General features: G+C 40.2%; 1 pseudogene; it reads left to right on the forward strand.

Annotated features, from left to right (window-relative positions):
- The first annotated feature begins 7,943 nt into the window (after positions 1-7,943).
- Positions 7,944-13,162, forward strand: LOC119245541 (RNA guanine-N7 methyltransferase-activating subunit-like protein; annotated as a pseudogene).
- Positions 13,163-21,477: the final 8,315 nt, after the last annotated feature.

Genomic DNA, 21,477 nt, shown 5'->3' on the forward strand with positions numbered 1-21,477 from the left:
CACTACATGCCTTGCGTTCTTGTAAAACTAGCCTTGGTTGAGGAAAAACAAACTCGGCATCCTTATCGGTCTAAAACACTTTCTCCCCTTAGGTGTGTTTGCATTATGAGCTGCTTCAAAAGGAACACATTTCAGACTATGATTTCCTAATTAGTAGATAGGAGCCCTTTATCTCTGGCTACTCATGAGTTACCAGACCAACATACTTAACAGTCACCGCGGATGCAATATAGGTGTTCTCTTGGCAGATTGATTTTTTGCCCCTGAAATTGAAAAACATCTGTCACGCGTTTTTGGAAAACAAAGTCCTAGGTCTCTATAGAGGTGCTATAGATTTGGTCACTGTTGATGCACAGGAGGGCTACTAATTATTCTCAAATAAATGCCTCCAGTAGAGTGACAAGCTGTATTAGGAGTTGGCAACCTTTCAGAGCTGTGTTCCAGGCCTCCATTGACTGACTCTCTTGGGAGCAAGCAGCTGCTTCAGTGCGAGGAGGCCTGGCTATTCCTATTAGCAACAGCGGGGTCGGCACTGTGAGTTGGAGAGACGGTGACCCCACATGGGGTCTGGCCCCTTCTGCTGCAGGCTTCCTTTTGTAATTCCCCGCAGCTAGGCTTGGGGTTAGCCTTGCTAATGGATCCCATTCTCCCAGATGCTAATTAAATTAAACAAACACACATTCAACAATTTATTCCCTAAATACTGCACACTGTGGCAGGCACTGTGGCAGATGCTGCAGAAACCACAATATACAGGACTGCCATATCCTCATCAAACTTAGTCTAGGGGGGAAGGCAGACAGTAACTATAGAAATAAATACAAAATTTTTAAGTTGTCAGTGCTATGAAAGAAATGAACATGGACTATGGTTGAAAACCCAGTAAGCAGAGGCTCAGTTAGACTACGTGGTCAGAAGGGAATGTCTACTCTGCAGCCGAGGGTCCACTGGGCATATGGATAAAAAGACTTTGGTGAGATATGGTCCTGGTTTCTGAAGATTTGTCGATATGGTGTAAGGTCAACAAGAAAAAAGCATGCACAAGGCATAGAAGAAGCTGAGAAGGAGGAACAATGAATTCTGCCTTGGGTAGAGTAGGGTAGAGATGTCAGAGGCAAGGAAACAGTGGCATCCTTTAAAAGTGGCTAAAAGAAAGCCAGATGAACATGAAGAATCAGGGGCTTCACCAGTCCATAGAGGCAGGCTGGAGGGAATGGAGCCCTGACCTCCAACAACTATTTCTGCAGAACCCCAGTAATGGATCGGTGCAGAGGTGCTGTTCGAAGCACTGGTGTGAGGATTGGGGCAGGGGTGGTGAATAATAGGGGAGCCATAAGGGTTTTCTATGTCCTCTTCAGCAAATGACCACAAACTCTGACTTAGAACAACACAAATCCATGAGCTTACAGCTTTGAAGGTCACTGGGTCAAAATCAAGATGTTGGCAGGGTTGTGTACCTTTCCCAAAACCTTGATGGAGAATGTTTCCTTATCTTTTCTGGCTTCTAGAAATGCCCAGAATGTCCACCTTCCTTGGTTCATGGCACCCCTTGCTTGAACTTGGAAGCCGGCAACCTCACCTCTTTCTGACCCTTCTTCACCTTTCTCTGACCACAGCCAGGAAGGGTCTGTATTTTCAAAGACCAATGTGATTCAACAGGGCCCTCCTGCATCATCCAGGATAAACACCTCATCTCAGAGCCTTCATCTTAATCACATGCGCAAAGTCCACAGAAGGAAACAGAATCATGGTTTCGGAGCACAAGAATGTGCACATCCATGGGGGCCATTATTTTGTTTATGAGGAGCCTAGACTCTGTCACCTTCTGAAGTATCCAGGCCTTTAAAGACACTCTGAAATCACCACTGCAAAAGGGCACAGGTTTACCTATGTATTAACACACAAGTGAGGTTGTCTGGAAGGAGAAAAAGGGCTTCGGGGGCTGGAACATGGTGACATAGTCACAAGAGATAATCTGTGCTGACTCAGATTCAGCGAGTGTTCCCTGTGACTACTTCCATAGTGCCCTGTATTCCATCTGTGTGTATCTGTGTGTGTGTGGGGGGGGGGCTGGGGGGTTGAGGGGGATCAGAGTAAGCCTGGTTGTGAAGCAATTTTCATACATTCAGGAACCATTTTCTGAGCTGGCACAGAATCATCTGTCATTAAATAAAAACGACACGGTCCCATCCTTTAGCTTTATTCTCCTACTGGGAAGGCAGACACTGAACAAATGGTTTAAAATGCAGAGCAAATGTTTTAATATAGGACCTGGGGTGGGAAGCTGCCAGAAGTTTTCCTATGGGCCATGGAGAGCTTGCAGACCTGGAGGAGCCTGTCAATCATTGTGAGGGGACACCAGGGTGAAAAGAGGCATGAACCACAGGCCCTGAGGCCAGATGGGAAGATGTCAAAGTCAGCAGATGCTAGCATGGGAGGGCGCGGGTGGTGACGGTCGGAAACTCCTTCTCGATCGTGTACCCAGCAGATGCCAGCATTGCAGAGAGAATGGCTGTGGACCATGTGCCTCATGGCCTTGTGGCTCTGAATGGCAGGAAGATATGTAAGCTCCTTGAAATAAGGTCATTCCTACAACAAAGTAGAGGAGCATAGAGAGGGGTGAAATCCTGAATTGTGTTTAAACCTAAAATGACTGAGAAAAGTCATTAGCTAATTGAGCCTACCTGAAATTGGCTAAATTGAGATTTTGCTTTCTGGTGGAATATGGCCTCAAAATAGCAACTTGGCTGTGTTATAAAACAGCCATCTTACATTTTTATAGGCCTGAGAATGAAAACTGTTAACATTCATACCTGGTACATATGTTTACCGTGCTAAGGGGTTTGGGCTTTATTCTGTCCAAATGTAGTAAGCTGGAGCTAGTCATCAGGGGTTTTAAATGAGAGAAAGACAGGATCAGGTCTGTTTTAGAAAAATAAATTCAGAGAGCAGTTTGGAAGCAAACTGGAAGGGTGTGGATGGCAGGAAAAGCAATAGAAAACTACCTCAGTCATCCAGGGGAGAGAGAACTGTTTTCAAACCTAGTCGTGCATGTTTGAGGCTTGGTAGGGACAGAGCTAATCTGGTTCCATGTACTTCTTCTGGGACGGGTAACAACATTCTAATTTTACAGGTGAGGTAGTTGAAGCTCACAGATATAAAATGAATTTCAAATGACTAAGCTCCTGGAATAATTGTTTGACTAATGTCACAGTGATATCCATCCAAGTACTAGATTAAACATTTGTACTTCTTGAAATGTTACTCTAAATTGATCACTTGGTATATAGGCTGGAGTTTGTTACAATAACAAAGCACAGTAGCTGTTATATTTCTATGTAAAAACCATAAATACACAGCACACTCAGGTTCCTATGTCAAGCTTAAGAGATGCATTGACTGTAAATAATCCCAGCAATCTCTACTCTCCTGGTCATGACCTGAACTGTATACCTACAGCCTAGTGGGAAATACAGCTGGCCTGGGCATTGAATTTGGATGACCTAGACTCCTCATGTAACATGATACATTTCCTCTGTGCCCAGCACTGAGCTGGAAGGCTAATAAATAAGGAGCATGAGTATAGGGCTGTGGTTGTCACTCAATGAAAAACCAAATTTCATTCATTTCTACCTGAAATTACCAAAGGGTGACCATGTGGCAAATGGCAAGTTGATATCAGGTATAAGCACGTTTCTAGAGCAGAGCGAGGATGGCAAAACCAACACTGCACTGGAGGGGAGTCTGGATGCAGGTAGCAGCCAGGGAGACCCCCAGGAGGGGTACTGGTGGAAAGGGAGGAGCCAGTTGATAGTCTACGTTTAAATCTATTTGTCATTTCACAGAGTCAAATTTGAGCCCTGTAAATATTTCTCATTGGGTTAAATTTCCCAGGAACTTTGCAAAAAAAAAAAAAAATCTTCTTTAACTTCTGTGCTTTCAGTATTTTAAGTGCTGCAGTTTTGATAGATTGTCTCTAGATGATCAGTTGACTGATGGCGAAGCAACTCCAGCTGAACTTTTCAATCAACTGCTTCTCTGCGCTTAGTGACTTTACCAGGAACTTTGCAGTACTACTTTTTAGTGGGGATAGTGTCCTCTTTCCCCCTGTAGATAGAGACCACTACACTAATGAGATGTACATTTAAAAAAAAGAAAGAAAACTATTGCTTCCCAGTGCGTTAAAATGAGCGGTTTACTCACATCCTTTTCTTTCTTTGCCACTTTCACACACATTTAAAAAAAATTTATGCATACAAGAACTGGGGTACAGGCCAGAGGCATGGGAGGGTGAGAGGATTCACCAGGACAGAGTGGAGAACTGAACAGGCAGACTGGCTGAAATACACTGCTGAGGGGAGCAGCAGGCGAGTCAGGAGAGGTCTGCTGCACCATGTGTGTTTCCTTCCTGGCTGGCTGGGGATTGAACTCGAACTCGTGCTGCAGAGGCTCCGGAGAGCTTCATAGTGCTGACACTTAACCCCTTGCGCCAACAGGGAGGCCCCTTGCACACACACATTTTTATGGTTGTGATTGTGATGAGTGTGGGTCCTTTTTTTTTTCCACTTTGCATCCTATGTGACACATTTCTACATTGTAATCACAATCACTGCAAAGAAGTACTTTTGAAGGTTTTGCAACTATCTTGACTTTTCTTTAGTTCTCAACCTCTTGTTTTTGTTTTGTTTCATCTGCATAATATTTGAGGGCTAGATTTTCTCCTGCCTGCTGGGTTGATGCTGCTTAGCTCAAGTCATCAGGGAGAACTTTTAGCTTTGCATTTTGATCAGGCCTCTTTCAAAGTGTGGTGTCACTGTTGTTGAATTTCAATGGCATCAATTTCAGTTACTAGATTGGAGATTTGTATTAGGGCATTTTAGAAATGCTGGTTTCCAGTTCTTTCCTGTTGGGGAAATGCCAGATAACACAGCTTTTACTGTAATAGGCCTGCACAGACTGCAGCTGGCATGCCACGTGGGGCTAGAGAATTGTGAATTCAGTCACTTTCCTTCATCCCTTTGATTACCACAGAGAGAGCTTGTCCCTGGGAATTATCAGCAAATTCTGGCAGGGAAGTAGGCAGGACAAGAGTCAGGAAAATGGCTGTCAGAGGGCTGTGGGGTGAGGGAGTGTCTTGGAGTTGGACCAGAGAGGTGGTTGAGACTGAAGAAGCTAGGTGGGTGATGCTGCATATATGACGAGAATTCTTCAGATTTCTAGAAAAGATTCCAACATTCATTTAAAAAGATACTTTCCTCTTATGTCACTGGCTGCTTTTGGCATCTAATAAAGGCTATGTACTTTACTCCCCCACACCCCAAAAGGCAGGCTTTCATAGATACAGGATGTTGCATTTGATTCCTCTCAAACCATGCATAGGACCTGTAGGGGGAAGAAACTCATTCTGTGAGGCAGATGGGGCAGTGGGGATGCTTGTACTAGCATTTCCTAGCAATTTCCCTCCATTATTTTATTTTCTTTTTGGGAGGGATGTTGTATTTTATTTCTATAAGATTGCAAATCCCTAATAAACAGTGGTGGGGGTGGATCACTATGAGAGACCCAGACAGTGGGGAATCAGTTCAGAAGACTGTCTTAGAAAGCAGAGTGACGTTGATAGTTGGGGACCCTGAGCGTTGCTGAGCATCAAAAGGGAAGGATCCAAGAGAAAATGGAGAGATCATTGAAGCTTGCCTTTTTGGGTAGCCTAAAGCTGGTTTGGAATCCTGTATCTAGTCTTTGTGTGCAAAACAATTCCTCTGAGGTGTGCTAGCCTCAGTAAATCACAAATTACAGGCCCTGTGTGAAGTGCCTGTGAGTGCTTACAGTGATGAAGACTCTGGGTTCTTTATTCTGATTCTTTGGATTCAGATCCAGATTTCTGGATAAGGTACCAAAGTTCCATTTTCTCATCTACAGAATGGAATGATAATTCATACATGTGGAGATTATATAATATAATGCTTATGAAGCATGTTGCACAATATCTGACACACGTGTTCAAGCATCATAGCCATTATAGCCATTTTTGTAAGGTTCGAGATAGTGTTTCTTTGGGTGCATTGGCAGGCTAGCCAAATATCTGCACATATATGCATGAAAATAGAGATTTCAGACCTCTCAATGAAATTTGAATGGGGCTTTTCTGATGATGTAAACCTACACCCCCAAATCACATACAGTGTTGTCAACTAGTATTGCCTCAATGAGAAAATAATACAATTTAACAAAAAGGAATTCTTCAGGTGTTACTGAAAATTGTCATCTATATTTATTATTCTGGTCTTTTGAAGAGTCTCATGATTTTGCTAACATTTATGCTATTTGGCTTGCTAATTTAGAGAAGAAATGTATTCAGGTTAAAATGAATATTTTCACTAGTGTTCTATAAAGTTAGTAGATGTTACAAAGAGAAGAAATAGTTGCCAAAGCCTCTCATTAATATTGCAGAACTGTCCAAAAAAGCATAATTTCCGGTATTCTCCTGAGGGGCAGATAAATGGTCATCATCCAGTGAAAATTATAGCTGAAGAAAGTTCACCTGGGTGTGTGTATGATCGGTTTAATTCATTAACTTAATCGGTACAGAAACTGATACACAAAACTGAGTCCAGTTTATCCTACCAAGTGGGTAGTTTTAGTGCTTTTTTCATTTCAAAGATGTTTTCTGTGTAATTTCCCACAACCTCTTCATTCTCCATCACAGCCATCCACACACTGTTGGTCCTAATTTCAGCATCTCCTCTGCTGGATTATAAGCATCATGAGGGCAGGACTGGCTCTGATTTGCATTTATACTGACTTTTATTAGCCAAAATACTTAAATGGCTGTTGACTGAAAATTGTTGCTTGGAGGGAGAAAAGGAAAGTTTGAATAAATAGATTTGAAAACAGAAAAGACAATAGATACAAGAATCTGGAAGACCAAAAATGGATTAATATAATCCACAGACATAGAAGCATTGAGGGAATACTTAAGTGAGTTAAATAAAATATTATTCTTGTGAACTGGATGTTTACATTATTTTTATTTTTTTTTAATTTTATATATTGTTCACATCATTTTTCATTTTTTCACAATGTATGCATTTTCATCTTGGTTATATTCCCCATACAATTGCACCCCCCTTGTTTTGATCCTACCCCCTTCTCTTCCCCCCGTAGTGTCTCTGGTTTATAGTTGCTTGTTGATTTTGATTTTTACTTTATTATAATTAGTCTTTTTCCTGGTCCCTGATTTAGGTTTTCTAAATTCCTGCTATGAGTGACACCATCTGGTATTTTTCTTTTTCTTTCTGGCTTATTTCGCTGAGCATGATCCCTTCCAGCTCCTTTGAACTGGATGTTTAATCCTGGTCTGAAAGTGTTAACTAAGTATTACTGAGGAAGTGCCTAATTTTACACACGATCTATTCATCAGAATCACATGGCTGAACCTCACTCCATATGCTTTAGGGAAGATTCCTTTCCTTAATTCATTACACCTTTTGGCCAGGGAGCAATATTTCATGTGTGCTGAATATGTCACTGAATTCTGATAGACAGCACTTGAGTCCCCATAGAAATTCCTTGTCAACTATAAGTGCTTGCATTTCCATTTTCAACATGTCCAGACTTTCTCTTGTGTTCCATTCAGTTAAGGCCCTTTCTATTGACACTCTGTGACACGTTGTGTATAGTGTTGATTCTATACAGACATTCCCTTTGTTCCTTCACTCAGTTTTCATGCAGCGTCCATGAGTGGCCAAGCTCTGGGTCTCTGCCCTCATGGAGCTTATGCAACCTCAAAGCTGAAAGTGACTTCATGGAGCTTCTGGTTATATCTGTACTTTCTGTAGTTTGGTAAATAATAGCAGAAAAAGGGAAGTGACTTGTCTGGATCACAGAGCTACTTAGTGATAGGGCTGAGGTTGTCCTAGGTCTCCGGATACCTGGTATATGACATGAACTTTCTGTTGATGCTAGAATTGGAAAACTGGTCCATTACTGCCCATTATAATGCCTCGGTTTTCAGCCACTTATTTCAGGTAGGAAGTAGTCTTGCAGATAGAAGGAAAAACCTATCATTTGTTTCTAGGAGGGCACTGATGACTCAGGTCAGCCCTGACAAACTACTGGGGACAGGGTTGACTCAAGCTGAGTCAGTGTAAAATTATAGGAGAAACTTAGAAAAACAATTTGGTTGGATTAGATGGCATTTCTGGAGGTTATTTTCCTAGTCAGAATTTAAACAAAAAGTTTGGGTTGATGAATTTATGCAGATGAATGTATAATTTATATGCAAGTGTATGATAAGAGTATAATATAAACACAATGTCCTCATTATGTCACCAAGCAGAATTTCTGGTGGTAACAGGTTTATTCATTTATTCCTTTCCACCAAGTACTTATGGACCACCTACCATGCATTGGACATTAATGAGGATATAATGGGAAATAAGATGAGTTCCTAATTTTTAAGCAACTTGGAATAAAAATTTCAAGATAGGATCTGAGGGATGGTGCAGGCTCTGGTTGGTAATGTGTGATGTGCCAAGGAAAGGCAGCAGGGAGCATGCTGTGCATATATAGGCCGAATTCACTGTCATTCTTTATTCCTCTTGGAAACTCTTAGCTATTTCAGCTAGCCTTGCAAATGAGGAAGTCACCCTGTGCCTTTAATGGTTGAAGAATCATGGAAACCATTAGGGTAGGTTGTGATTGTTAGTAAAGGAAATTACATTTTTCCTATCCAGAAATCATTGCTCTCCCCAAAAATTTGTGGCTTGGCTAGAGACAAAGGGTTAGGCTTCTCGTGGCTTTGGTGAGGTTTTTTTGTGTTTCTGCCATACTGTGCCGTGCCACCACTTGACTACTTGGGCCTCTGCCTACTGTCATTTCACCTGAAAGTGAATCCCTTTTTTTATTAGGAGTGCTTACCTACCACTGGATAGGCCCCACGCTGCAGGCCTTAAACTCTGCTTGTTGTTTGTCGCCATATTTCACCCTGACACCGGAATTCCTTTCTACGATTACTACTGAACTCATCCCCTATGGTCTGCCATAGCTCAGGTGTCTGCATAGAGTCTCAGGATCCTGGCTTTCCTTAGGCCAGTCTCACTGCCCAGTTTCCCCCTGTCCACCACCAGGGTACCCCCAGTTGTGCTTCTGGCAGCAACCGCCTCAACTACCAAATGATTGCAAATATTTGGCATAGTGTTTTTGTCAATTGTCTCCATTTTTGGATTTTTGAATATGCACCCCACCCCATCTCCAAATTAAACAACAATCCTGGACCTTCCTGGTGTTACAGGGGTTAAAGACAGTGTTATCAAGCTATCGCCAGCTACTGTAGCACGAGTTTGATCTCCTGCCTCTCAGGGAGCAGCCCACATGGGACAGCAGACCTCTCCTGTCTCACCCGCTGCTCCCCTCAGCAGTGTATTTCAGTAGATCCATCTGTTCTGCTCCCCACTCTGTCTCCAGTGAATCCTCTCACCCCCCACACCTCTGGTCTGCACCCCAGTTCTTGTATGCATAAATAAATAAAATTTTTTTAAAGGACTGCCTGTCTGTCAATGCAGGCATCTCTTTAAAAAAATAAAATAAAAATAAAAAAATAATCCCATTAGCACTACCTTAAAATATATCAAATTTAATTAATCCTCAACTGCCTTTGACATTGCCACCCTGAGTAAACCATCATCATCTCTGAAGCATAGTAATAACCTTCTAGCTGCCTACAGATCTATTCTTCAGCCAACATCCAGTGATCCTTTGTAAACATTAATCATAATCATGACATTCCCTTACTCAAAAGTGTTCAATGATTTCCAATCGCCTTTCAAAAAATCTGTTCTCCTCTACATGGCCATGAAAGTTCCTGTCTCCCTCTATTGTCTTATGTGTTACTACTCTTCCTCTTGCTTACTCCATTTTAGCCACACTGGCCTCTTTGCCCTTCCTCAAACATCTCAAGCATGATTCGGCCTCAGGGACAGCAGGTCCTTGTCTCCTCTGTCAGGAATATTCTATATCTAGATATTCACTTGAGTTGCTCTTGCTCTCCTTCAAGTATCTGTATGTCACCCACTATTGTATCTAAAACAGCACCCCATCTTGATTTTGCTTGTTCCTTACTTGCTATATTGTATTTAGTTCTTATCTATGCCTGACATTATAAATATTTATCTCCTTCAATAAACCATAGGTTTCTTCATGATTGAGGCTTTGTCTTGTTTATTGTTTAGGCAATAAACAGTGTTTGACACATGATAGGTGTTCAGTAAACATATTAAGAATTTTGAAAAAAAATGTGTAAATATATTTTATATTTAGTAAATGTGTTTTTAAGCTTCAGGAGACTTTTCTATATCTTAAAAAAATGATACACATGATCAATTTTATGTTTCCATATTTTAAATATTCTTAATAGTGGTCAATCCTGTCTTCTGGAAGGGGATGGTAAATTTGAGAAGCACAAGAAAGGGTTTAAAACAGTGTCTTGCCATCAAACTGAAGTTAGAAAATAGTGATTATAAAATATGTAGATGGTCTTTCTCATGTGTCGGAAAGTAGTTTGTAAAAGAGGTCCCAAGCAGGTCTTGAGCAATGAATTAAGTATGTAGCATCTTAAAGTAATTCATTTGAAGGAAAAACACTCATTATAAGGAAAAGAGTATGTAGTGTGTTAGATTAAAATAGTCAGGTTACTCTATAATCACACTTCTTGTAAAAAAGAGATGACACTAAAAGTGAAAGAACACTTGACAGCTACTCAAATGGTATATTGTCAGAATGTGACAGATGCCAACAGTAAAAGCCTGAGTAATTTGTTGACATTCTTTCACTTAATAATTCAGTGTTCAATCCTTTTTATATCTAAAAATTGTTTTGAAATATTTTTATGACATATGCCCTCCTAACTCCAGAAGGTGGACTACATAGATCATGTTATATTATTTGCTTCTTGCTGTCAGATTTTAGAAGCCCAAGAGGAGGTGAGCAACTCATATCTTTTATTTTCAGTTTGGGAACTCAAAGTTTCTATGCCATAACCAAAGAAGTCTTAATGAGGAAATCATCCCGTTGAATAAAATCCAGTCTAAAATGTGTGTGCACCTAGGTTTAAGAAGAGTCTTGCCTTAACAAAAGTTTGCACATCTATTTGAAGGCTATGTTGCTTTTGATGTGTTGTGCAATTTAATAGCCTTACCACCAGGTTTTTCAGCAGACCCAAACATGTAGTGTGTTTCAGTAAAATTTCAAAATTAGTATTTATTTATACAGAATCTTATAATGTTAATAGGCTGCAGCACTGTCGCTTAAGGAAGCAAATGTTTATATTCTGCTCCTAGTAGAAACTTCTCCTACTCTTCAAAGGTGAGCTATAAGCATATGCTTTTCCTTATCTTCCACAGGAATAGAGATATGCACAACCTCATCCTCCAATTTATGTTACCTTGAAATTGTTGCATGGTATAGTTCAATTTCAAATTCATGTCTGCATACTGTTAACATCATAGGAATGTTTCCCAATACAATTTTCTTTTTCTTTTTGTTTTTGTTTTATTATAAGAACACTCTAAGATCATTATGGAAACATCAGAAAGACAGAATATTAAGCCTAAAATGTACCTGAATTTAGATATCTTCCATGGAAAGGAATTTGTAATTTATGGTATCAACTTATGCACCAGAAAATGGCCTAGGTCTCTGAGATTTTGATTAGGAGCTAGAATTATTTTTTTTTCTATTTTTTAGTGGGTTATGTGGTGTATGTTTGAAAATATAGAAAATGTAGAAATGTTTAGGGAAAAGGATAAGTGCTCATAATGCCACTAACCATAGAGAAATATGCTAACATTTTGGCCTATGTCCTGATAGTCATTTAGTCATAGAATTGAGAGTCCAATGCCTATATGTAATTATCATACTTTTTTATTTAGCATTATGTCATGAGCATTTTCTATATTATCAAATATTCTTAAATATAATCTTTAGAGAATTCATTTTTATGGAAGTGCCATAATTAACCATTCTTCAATAACATTTACATTTAGAAAATTTTTCACCATTGCAGCTGACTTTGCAATAAACATCTTTTCACATAAAAAAGAAAATTTGAAAAAAATACAGAAAAGTACAAAGAATAAAAATCACCTGTAATAAACACCATAAATTTAATGTATTTCTTTATAGTATGATAGATTTCCTCTCCCATTTTATACAATTTGTAACCATCATTTTATATATATGTGTGTGTATGTATAAATATATATAAAGTTGTTTCTTAGTATTCATGAATTCCATATTTATCATTTTACCTACTTGTGAACATTTATTTATAACCATAAATCAACACTCACAATGCTTTCACAGTCACTCATGGACATTGGCAGAGCAGTAAAATATTTTATTTACCCCCAACATACACATTCCCAGCTGAGACTGTACAAAGTGACATTTTGCCTTGCTTCAGCTCTTACACCGTAAACAGTTGTCCATTATACAGCCTACTTAGTGCCGTGCTTTTATGAAATTTTGTGAATTTTTGAAGATACAAGTGTGTGTGTCTAATATATACAGCATTGTATGTGGATACTGTATCCACTCTCATTTTTTATTATAAGTTATCATTTTCTTGTGTTATTAAATATTTTCAGAACTTGGAGAGGTGGGGTGACACCACAGAACTCAGGACACCTGTCTCAGAGGGGAGGTCCTCAGGAACTTGGGCCTCCCTGGCCTCAAGTGTCCTTCTGTCTGAACATGCAAACCTAAACAGCCTAGGCATTCACTAGTCCAGCCACCTCAGAGCTCTTGGACTTCGGGGTGATGCTTCTGAAGCTGTTGCAAATTTTAATGAGCTATTTGTCAGTAGGTACGTAAAAGGTGACCAGGAGTACAGGCCTCCTGAAATGCCATCCTGAATGTCACCCTCCAATTGATGAATGGAATCGCAAGCCTGGTGGGAACCTAAGAAAGAGGAAATTGGTTGCAAGATAACAGGCAGTTTAGGCATAGGCATGGCAGACGGGAATGGCCAAGTGACAGTAGATCCAATCAATGGCGTGGATGATCCTGGGGTAACCTTGAACCACAGCCCACCCAAGAACCTTACTACCCACAGCAATGTGGATACAATGGTTACAAGCAACTACCTCCCTATGGTTACTACTGATAAAAATATCTCCTGCTTTTAGTAAAATGACTTTGTCTGTTAACAGGACAAATTTGTGTGTGTCTTCTGTTAGTCGTAGTTTAGATCTGATTTTAGAGAGTGGGCTATTAACTTTTTGAAACTTGAGACTAAAAAAATTAAACCTTACTGGAGAGATGTTATGGTTGCTAGGAATATTCACGGCAAGGAAATTAACAATTGGTTTTACCTCAAAAAATAAACAGATGGTTTTACCTCAAATTGAAAAATTTCTATACAGCAAAAGAAAATACAAGACCATTAAATAGATAGCCTGCTGAATGGGAAAAATATATATACAATAAGTGACTGAGAAGGGATTAATATCCAGGAGATATAAAAACTCTATCCAACAAAAAACCCAGATAACCCAATTAATAAATAGGCCACAGATAAGAACAGACTGCTCACTAAAGAGTATGTCCTGAAGGCCAAGCAACATGAGAAAATGTTCATTGTCACTCCTAATAAGAGAGATGCAGATTAGAACTATGAGATACCACCTCACTTTTGTGAGAATGGCACATATCAAAAATACATCCAACAGCAGGTGCTGGAGAGGATGTGGAGAAGGAACCCTAATACATCGTTGGTGGGTATGTGATCTGATGAAACCATTATGGAAAACAGTCTGGATTTATCTTAAAAAATTAGAAATACCATATGACCTGGCAATCCTACTCTTAGGCATATAGCCACAGAATATGAAATCACCAACAGAAAAGCTCATATGTTCTAGAATATCCACATCAGCATTATTTGTAGTTGCTCAGACATGGAGGCAGCCAAAATCTCCAACAGACAAATGGATCGAAAATATGTGGTGCATATATACCATGGAATATTACATGTTCACGACAAAGGATGAAATGCAATCATTTTCAAGAAAATGTTGGGAATTTGGAGAAACTACATGCAGCAAAGCAAGTCAGAGCGATAACAAATATTGGGCGTTCATATAAAACAGTTTGACAACATAAAATACTTTCAAAAACTACTGGATATTGACAAGCATTCTGAAGCTCTAAGGTTAAGAGGGAGGGGGAGGGAAAAAAACAAGGGGACATAAAGGAGAGGGTGGTGGGGGGAAAATATGAGCAATGGAGAAGGAAAACACCCAAATCGCTGCTTTGCTAAAGTCACTGTTAGGAGAATAAAAAAAGGCACAGAATGAAGGATCATCTTTGCCCACCATATATTTGATAAAGAATTGGTATGTAAAATATACAAAGAACTCTTAAAACTCAATAAGAATAAAAAACTTAAAAAATGAGTAAAAGACCTGTGTAGACACCTCACCAAAGAAGACAGATGGTAAATAAGTACATGAAAAGATGCCAACATCATATGTCATAAGGGAACTGCAAGTTAAACAATGAGATCCTATTATACACTTATTAGAATAGCAGAAATGCAAAACACTGACAATACCAGATGTTGGTAAGAAAGTGGTAGCAAGCAAAGGGGCACAGCCTGTCAGTTTCTTTAAAATGGACTGTGGTGTGGGCCTCCCCGGTGGCGCAGCGGTTGAGCGCTGGGTTGCGAAGCTGCCCGCGGCCTCTGCAGCGCCGGTTCGATTCCCAGCTGCTCCCCAGCCACCGGAGGAGGGTCCCATATGGCGCGCAGACCTCTCTTGCCGCCCGCTGCTCCCCTCAGCAGTGTACTTCGGTCCTTCTGCCTGCTCTGCTCCCCGCTCTTGCTCTGGTGAATTCTCTCACCCTCCCGCGCTTCTGACTGTACCCAGTGCATGTATAAACAAAACAAACAAACAAACAAATAAATAAAAAAAAAAAAAAACATGCCTCTAAAATGGACTGTGGTGGAGGATTATGGTGTTGTGGGTGTGGCGTGGTAGCATACAAATGAAGAGGTGGATCCTAAACCACTGAATCATACACAGTGCAGAAAACCAATATTAACACAATAAAAACAAAAATAAGATCCAGAAATGTAATCCTTGATATTCACCCAAAGGGACTGAAAACTTCTATCCATACCAAAACCTACACACAGATGTTTGTCGCAGCTTTTTTGATAATTGCCAAAACTTAAGCAACCAAGATGTCCTTCAGTAAATGAATGAGTAAATTGCAGCACATTTATAAAATGGATTTAACATTGATAAAAAGAAATGAACTATTATGCTATGAAAAGACATGCAGCAACCTTAAATGCATATTGACAAGTAAAAGAAGCCAATTTGAGAAAGCTATATACTCTATTATTCCAAGAATGTGACATTCTGGAAAAAAGCAAAACTATGAAGACAGTGGAAAGATCAGAGGTTGTCAGTGACTTAAGGAGAGGGTGTGATTAGCAAGTGGAGTACAGGGGATATTTAGAACAGTGAAACTTTCTGTATATCATAATGGTGGACACATGGCCTCACAAGGTGGTCAGTACCCACAGAATATACTAGAATGTATAACACAGAGTGAATGCTAACATAAAGAATGATGTATCGGTATTGGCATATCAATTGCAACAAATGTCCCACACTAATACAAGATTTTAATAATAAGAAAAATAGTGTGTGTTTGTGGGGCAAGTTAAGGTGAGGGATTGAAAGTATAAAGGAACTCTCTGAATGTCCCACTCAATTTTTCTGTAAACCTAAACTCTAATATACAGAGACAATTATGAAAAATTTGTGCTGAAATATCAGACAACCCTGTCATTTTGAAGTTCTGCTTTTGTTATTCATACTGCAAATGGGGCATCACTTACATAAGGAATAGCCTTATGTATTTTAATATATGTTTATAAATGTCTCGACAACCAAGCTGTATGTGCATTTTGCTAAAATATTCTGGGTATACAAAGGTCACTTTTCAAGTTCTCCTGAAGTGTTTGAGGTGGTGTGTGAATACAACTGGGGTCGAAATTCCTCCTCTTGCTCTAGCCTTTGATGAAGCAGAAGCAGCAATGTCAGGCTTTTTGGAGACGAGGTAATCAAAGGCGCACACAGCCTCAGGGACTTTGAGCTTTCTAAAGGGCAAAAGCTTTCTACGATGCAGTATTTGAGCTTTAATCAAACAGCCACAAGTGTGAGGGCAGTTTCTTATTCTCTGGGGCTGAGTGGGTTTTGGTGTTGAAATTACTTTGGCACCTTAAGCAGCTAGGGAATTGGTATGCAGGGCTTTGTCTGTTGGTTTAAATAGAGAAACAAGAGGAATCATAAAGAAAGTCTTTCTTCGGTGGGTTAGTTTTGTTCTGGGTCACCTCAAGTCCCAAAGGTATTCCAAGTGCTTGAAGCTGTGAATGACAGTTTCTTTTTTTCCCCCACACTCCTACCTTTCTCAGACAGGGGTGGCGAAATAAAGGTTCCCTGATTTGGTCCCCTTGGTGTTTTGAAATTGTGTTTATAGCAAATAATCTGGGAGAAGTAATGAAAAGTCCTCAGTCATGTGAAGGTGTGAGAGAATGCAAGGTTTCTCTTCATCACCCCTCAAGGGCAAAATGAAAACTGCATGTTGAGAATAAGAGTTGGCTGCCATTAAAGAAATTTCTCCTGCTTTTTGGTTTATGTTTTACCTGTATTTGTCTTACCTTGGAAATTCCAAGTTGTGGTTAATTAACAGGTGACAACCCACCAACAGGAAGTGAACAGAAATCCATGTCAAAGATGCGGGCAGGGTGAGTCCATGTTTCAGTTCATTTTAGCAAACGTGTCTTGAGCACCTAATAGGTACTCACTTTTGGAGACAGGTACTAATAGGTACTCACTTTTGGAGATGGTGACTTGCTACCTGACCTAGCCCCAGCAATCATTCTGGTTTGGCATTCTGAGTGCTCTATCTTGTGTTCTTCAATAAGCACCCTGAATGTTACTTAGTCAAAATGGTCCTGTAAGTAGTTTGTTTTCATGTTTCTCCTTCCACTGGGTTTCCATAATATGTTTCTGTAACTGTCTTGGTTCTCCCAGACTCCAGTCCCCTAGTTTTGAGAGTGATCTAGTAGTATCTTTCCTCTGACCTGCTCAAAAATTCAATACGACCATGCTTCCTGTCTCCCTTCAAGCATACAAGTGTGGTTCTCACATTCTGAAGACCAGAATCTCTACCTTCTTAGAGTTAACAGCTGACTAATTTAGGAATGAATGTGTGGCAAACTTATAATAGTAGAATCCTGAAGAGAAATGAGGAGGGAGTCCCTTCTCCACCCCTGGAAGTATGTCTTGACTTAAGCAATAAATATCTTGAGAGAGGTATCTTTCTCCCTTGCTCTCTTTCATTCCTTTGCTCCTTTCCTGAATAAGACAGATAACGGTGATGTTGAGAATGTGAAGCAGCAGGAGGGGGGAAGTGGTCACCACCATAACAGATCTGTGGAGGATAGACTGAGCATTAGGATGTTCCTCTCATCCCACAAGTCTGTTGCCATGTTGAGTCTTGTCTCCAAGACACCAATGGCCAGGGGTGGGGTTAGTGAAATGACACTGGCAGCAAATGGCACACATGGCTAATCCTAGTAAATGTGACACGTTCAGTCAAATGATTCAAAGACTATAAAGAAGTGCAAAATTCGAGGTCAGAAGGTATGTTTATCATTCTGTTATTGACTGAATTTTGTTCATATTCTCAATTCATATTTAGAAACCTGAATCCCCCATGTATTTGAGTATGGGGGTTTTGTTTGATCATTAGGGTAATATGAGGTTCTAATGGAGGAGCCCTAATCTGATGGGACTTGTCCTTAGGAGGAGAGAGGAAAGGTGAGGACTCAGCAGGAAGGTGGCTGTCTATGAGCCAGGTTCTCTTGCCCTTCCCCAAAATCAAATTTGCTGGCCCCTTCATCCTGAACTAGTGACTTCCAGAGCAGTGAGAAAATAAAAGTCGGTGGTTTAACCCACCTAATAGCTGGATTTTGTCACAGTGGTCCTAGCTGACTAAAAGAAAACATTCCCCAACTAACATTTCATGTCATGAACATTTGTATAGATTCCCCCAGCTTAAGGCAGTAACTTCAGTGTTTCCTTCAGTCCAACAAATACTAACAAGCCCAAGATACCAGGCTTTGATAGTTGTTCAGAGTTGGTAAAATTCTCCCTTTGAATCTACCAGTCATCACAACCCCACGCAGACCTGGCTGATACAAGTAAGCTGGACCAAAGGCCGTGCATTGGCCAGGTCTCGACTCTGGCAGGGGCTGAATGTGGCAAAAATGTTATTCATCCATCACTTTGCACAAGTCCTCACCATTACGTGGGCCTTTAGGAGTTAATTTTTAGAATCTAGCAACTCTTTTAAAGTGTATGCCATTTCTCTAGGTGGTCGATGGGCCTTATTAAAGCTAACCAGTGGCCTGAGAGAAACATCTTGATGTAGAGGGGAAGAGGTACCTGCTTGAGTTCAACTGTGTCCAGACATGCTTTAGTACAGGGTAAAGCAACCATCCAAAAGGAAAATTCTGTCAAAAATATACAGTAGTCACCAAACGTGGATGGGAAAATCTATAAATAAAAAAATCAGGTTTGTTTTTTTTAAGAACTTGCTTTCACTTGTGTAACCATTTGGTAATAACACCTTCCAAAGAGCTTTAATTTTTAAAGTAGATGTAAATGAAACAAGTTTATTGAAAATAGAGGTGGGATATCTGAGCAGCAACGACTTTGAGATACCCGGGGTGAGCATTAAGGCTCTGAAAAATCACTGCTTAATTACAGTCTGATGCTCTTTATAAGATTCAATTCTTTGGGAAAAGATTAAAGAATTGTTACATAGAGACATGATGTAAAGGGTACTAAACTGTTGCCAAGGCATTGCTAAGAGATATACAATATTATTTAAAAAGCAGAAGTTGTAACTAAGAAAGAGGTGCTAAAGATACCTGGAATCCAAGGGTTGTCTATTTACCCACATCACACAATGTTTCAAGGAAGAACCAAGCAGTTCATTATCTGTAATGACAAGTGATTGAAAAATAGAATTTTTGTTCCTTCTCAAGGGAAACCTAAGGGAATAAGAGCAATGAGATTTTGGATTTTAGATCTAGACCACCTGAGAAGGAGAAAGGTTGGAATCTGAGGTGACTGACAATATCAGTAGAATAGGCCAGATCCAAGCCGTTTTATGCATAATATTAAAAGTTACTTTAGGGCCTCCCCGGTGGCACAGTGGTTGAGCACTGGGTTGCAAAGCTGGCCACAGCCTCTGCAGCGCCGGTTCCATCCCCGGCTGCTCCCCGGCCACCAGAGGAAGGTTCCACATGGCGCGCAGACCTCTCCTGCCGCCCGCTGCTCCCCTCAGCAGTGTACTTCGGTCCTTCTGCCTGCTCTGCTCCCTGCTCTGGCTCTGGTGAATTCTCTCACCCCCCCTTCTGACTGTACCCAGCGATTCTGACTGTATCCAGTGCTGGTATAAATAAATAAATAAATCTTTAAAAAAAAAAGTCACTTTATACACATGCTCGTGGTTGTCTCATAAGTAGTGTTCCCTCCTATCCCCTCCTCCTTATGTTTTAAGTAGAAACTAGGGAATCTTTTGATACTCCAAATTGAAACTATAATTACTCCTAACTGGCACAGTAGTAGTTGAGTTCTTTCCTGCCTTATTCACTTACCAAATCAGTTTCCCTGCTTGGGTTTGAAGAGATGGTCGGTAAGTTGAGGCAAATGCAACTCATCACTACATCCTGCCCCTCACAGACAAAGGAAGAGCGAATCTTAATTTAGGCAATGGAGCACGCAGGAGGTTTGATGGTGACCAGTGAATTTCAGAGTAGGTTCTATCCCCACTTCTGATAATGGAATGAAAATGAGAGGAGTTATAGAAAGCTACCTGCAATTGATATTGTTTCTACTTTTTAAAAAGGATGTATTTAGCTTTCAGATGGCTTTTCTGTCATCCGAAGGCTAGATGCAGAAGCCTCCAGGAGAGAAATACCATCGTTCATAACTGATATTTCGTGGAAAGAGAGCCTGCTGAGAATAAAGCCAGTGGAAAGAGGAAGCAGTATTGGCCCTTGGGTAGAAAAGTGGAGCATTGGTGCAAGAATTGAGACAGCGCTGTTTCTGTCTGCCTTGGTGGAAAGCATGGAACTAGAAATGGAAGTGAATTCCTGAGGAACTTGTTAAAATCCTATACAGAGTACAAGTTTACCTTGTACTGAATCGATTTACTAAATTAATGAGTCAGTGTTTCATTGTTTAGAAAATCATGACTTGAACTGTCAAAGATTTAAGGACTGGTGGGAACTATGTTTCAAGACCAGGAAATTACCATTAATTTCCTATGATCAACTGATCATCCCACTATGTTCTTTATTATTCTCATGACCACCCTGGTGTGTAATTATTATTTTCCCTAGTTTAAGCATCTAAAATGCCATGCTCATTTATTCTATCAGCCTAGTTGCAAACTTGTCATTAGTATTTTGTGTGTAGAATCATTTATGTAAATGATGTAATATGAATATAATTTACATTATGTAACGTAAATGTAAACAGTTTTGGAGGTTACTACTGGTATTGGGGAATTTTTGGCATTAAATCACTGCTTTAAAGAGGTATACATTTCAGTTTATAACCTACAAGTCTCGAGTGCCATTTGGGTTTTTTATTCCTCTGTTGGTGCCAACCCGGGGATTAATATTATTAAGGTGATTCATGTTTAGAGCCCCAGTGGCAAGGTGAACCTGATTATGTCAGCCCATAATAGGAAAAACAAAAATATGCCTTTTCTTTCAAATCAGTCACAAAAATCAAACACGCACATACTTTCCTCCAAATAGGTGTGACCATCTCCATAGATATTTTTGTAAGTCTTGGTATATATAGTCACTGCAAGAATGAACAACTCACAGGGAATGGTTACTTTTAAAAATTACTGTTGGTGTGATCCAGTTTTTTTTTTTTTTAGTTTTATTTATTTATACAAGAACCGGATTACAGGCCAGATGTGCGGGAGGGTGAGAGGACTCACCAGAGACAGAGAGGGGAACAGAACAGACAGACTGATGAAACACACTGCTGAGGGGAGCAGCAGGTGAGACAGGAGAGGTCTGCCACGCCATGTGGGATTCTTGCCGGCCGGCCGGGATAGAACCTGCGCTGCAGAGGCTGTGGACAGCTTCATCACGCTGTGCTCAACCGCCTGCGCCACCAGGAGAGGCCCTGAATCCAGTTTCTTATTGAGATGTTTTGCTTCCCCCTGAATAACTTATAGTCCCTCCAAGAACCATGGCAATTCAATGAAATCTTGAACAGAATTAGTGATTGTACTGACCAGGTGTAGTCAGCCTTTAATGAATTTCAAACGTTAATCATTGTGAAATTAAATAATCAAATCATAGTAAAG

This window comes from Talpa occidentalis, unplaced genomic scaffold (assembly GCF_014898055.3).
Source record: "Talpa occidentalis isolate TD23 unplaced genomic scaffold, MPIMG_talOcc4v2.1 talOcc4.15, whole genome shotgun sequence".
In the NCBI taxonomy this organism is placed as follows: Eukaryota; Metazoa; Chordata; class Mammalia; order Eulipotyphla; family Talpidae; genus Talpa; species Talpa occidentalis.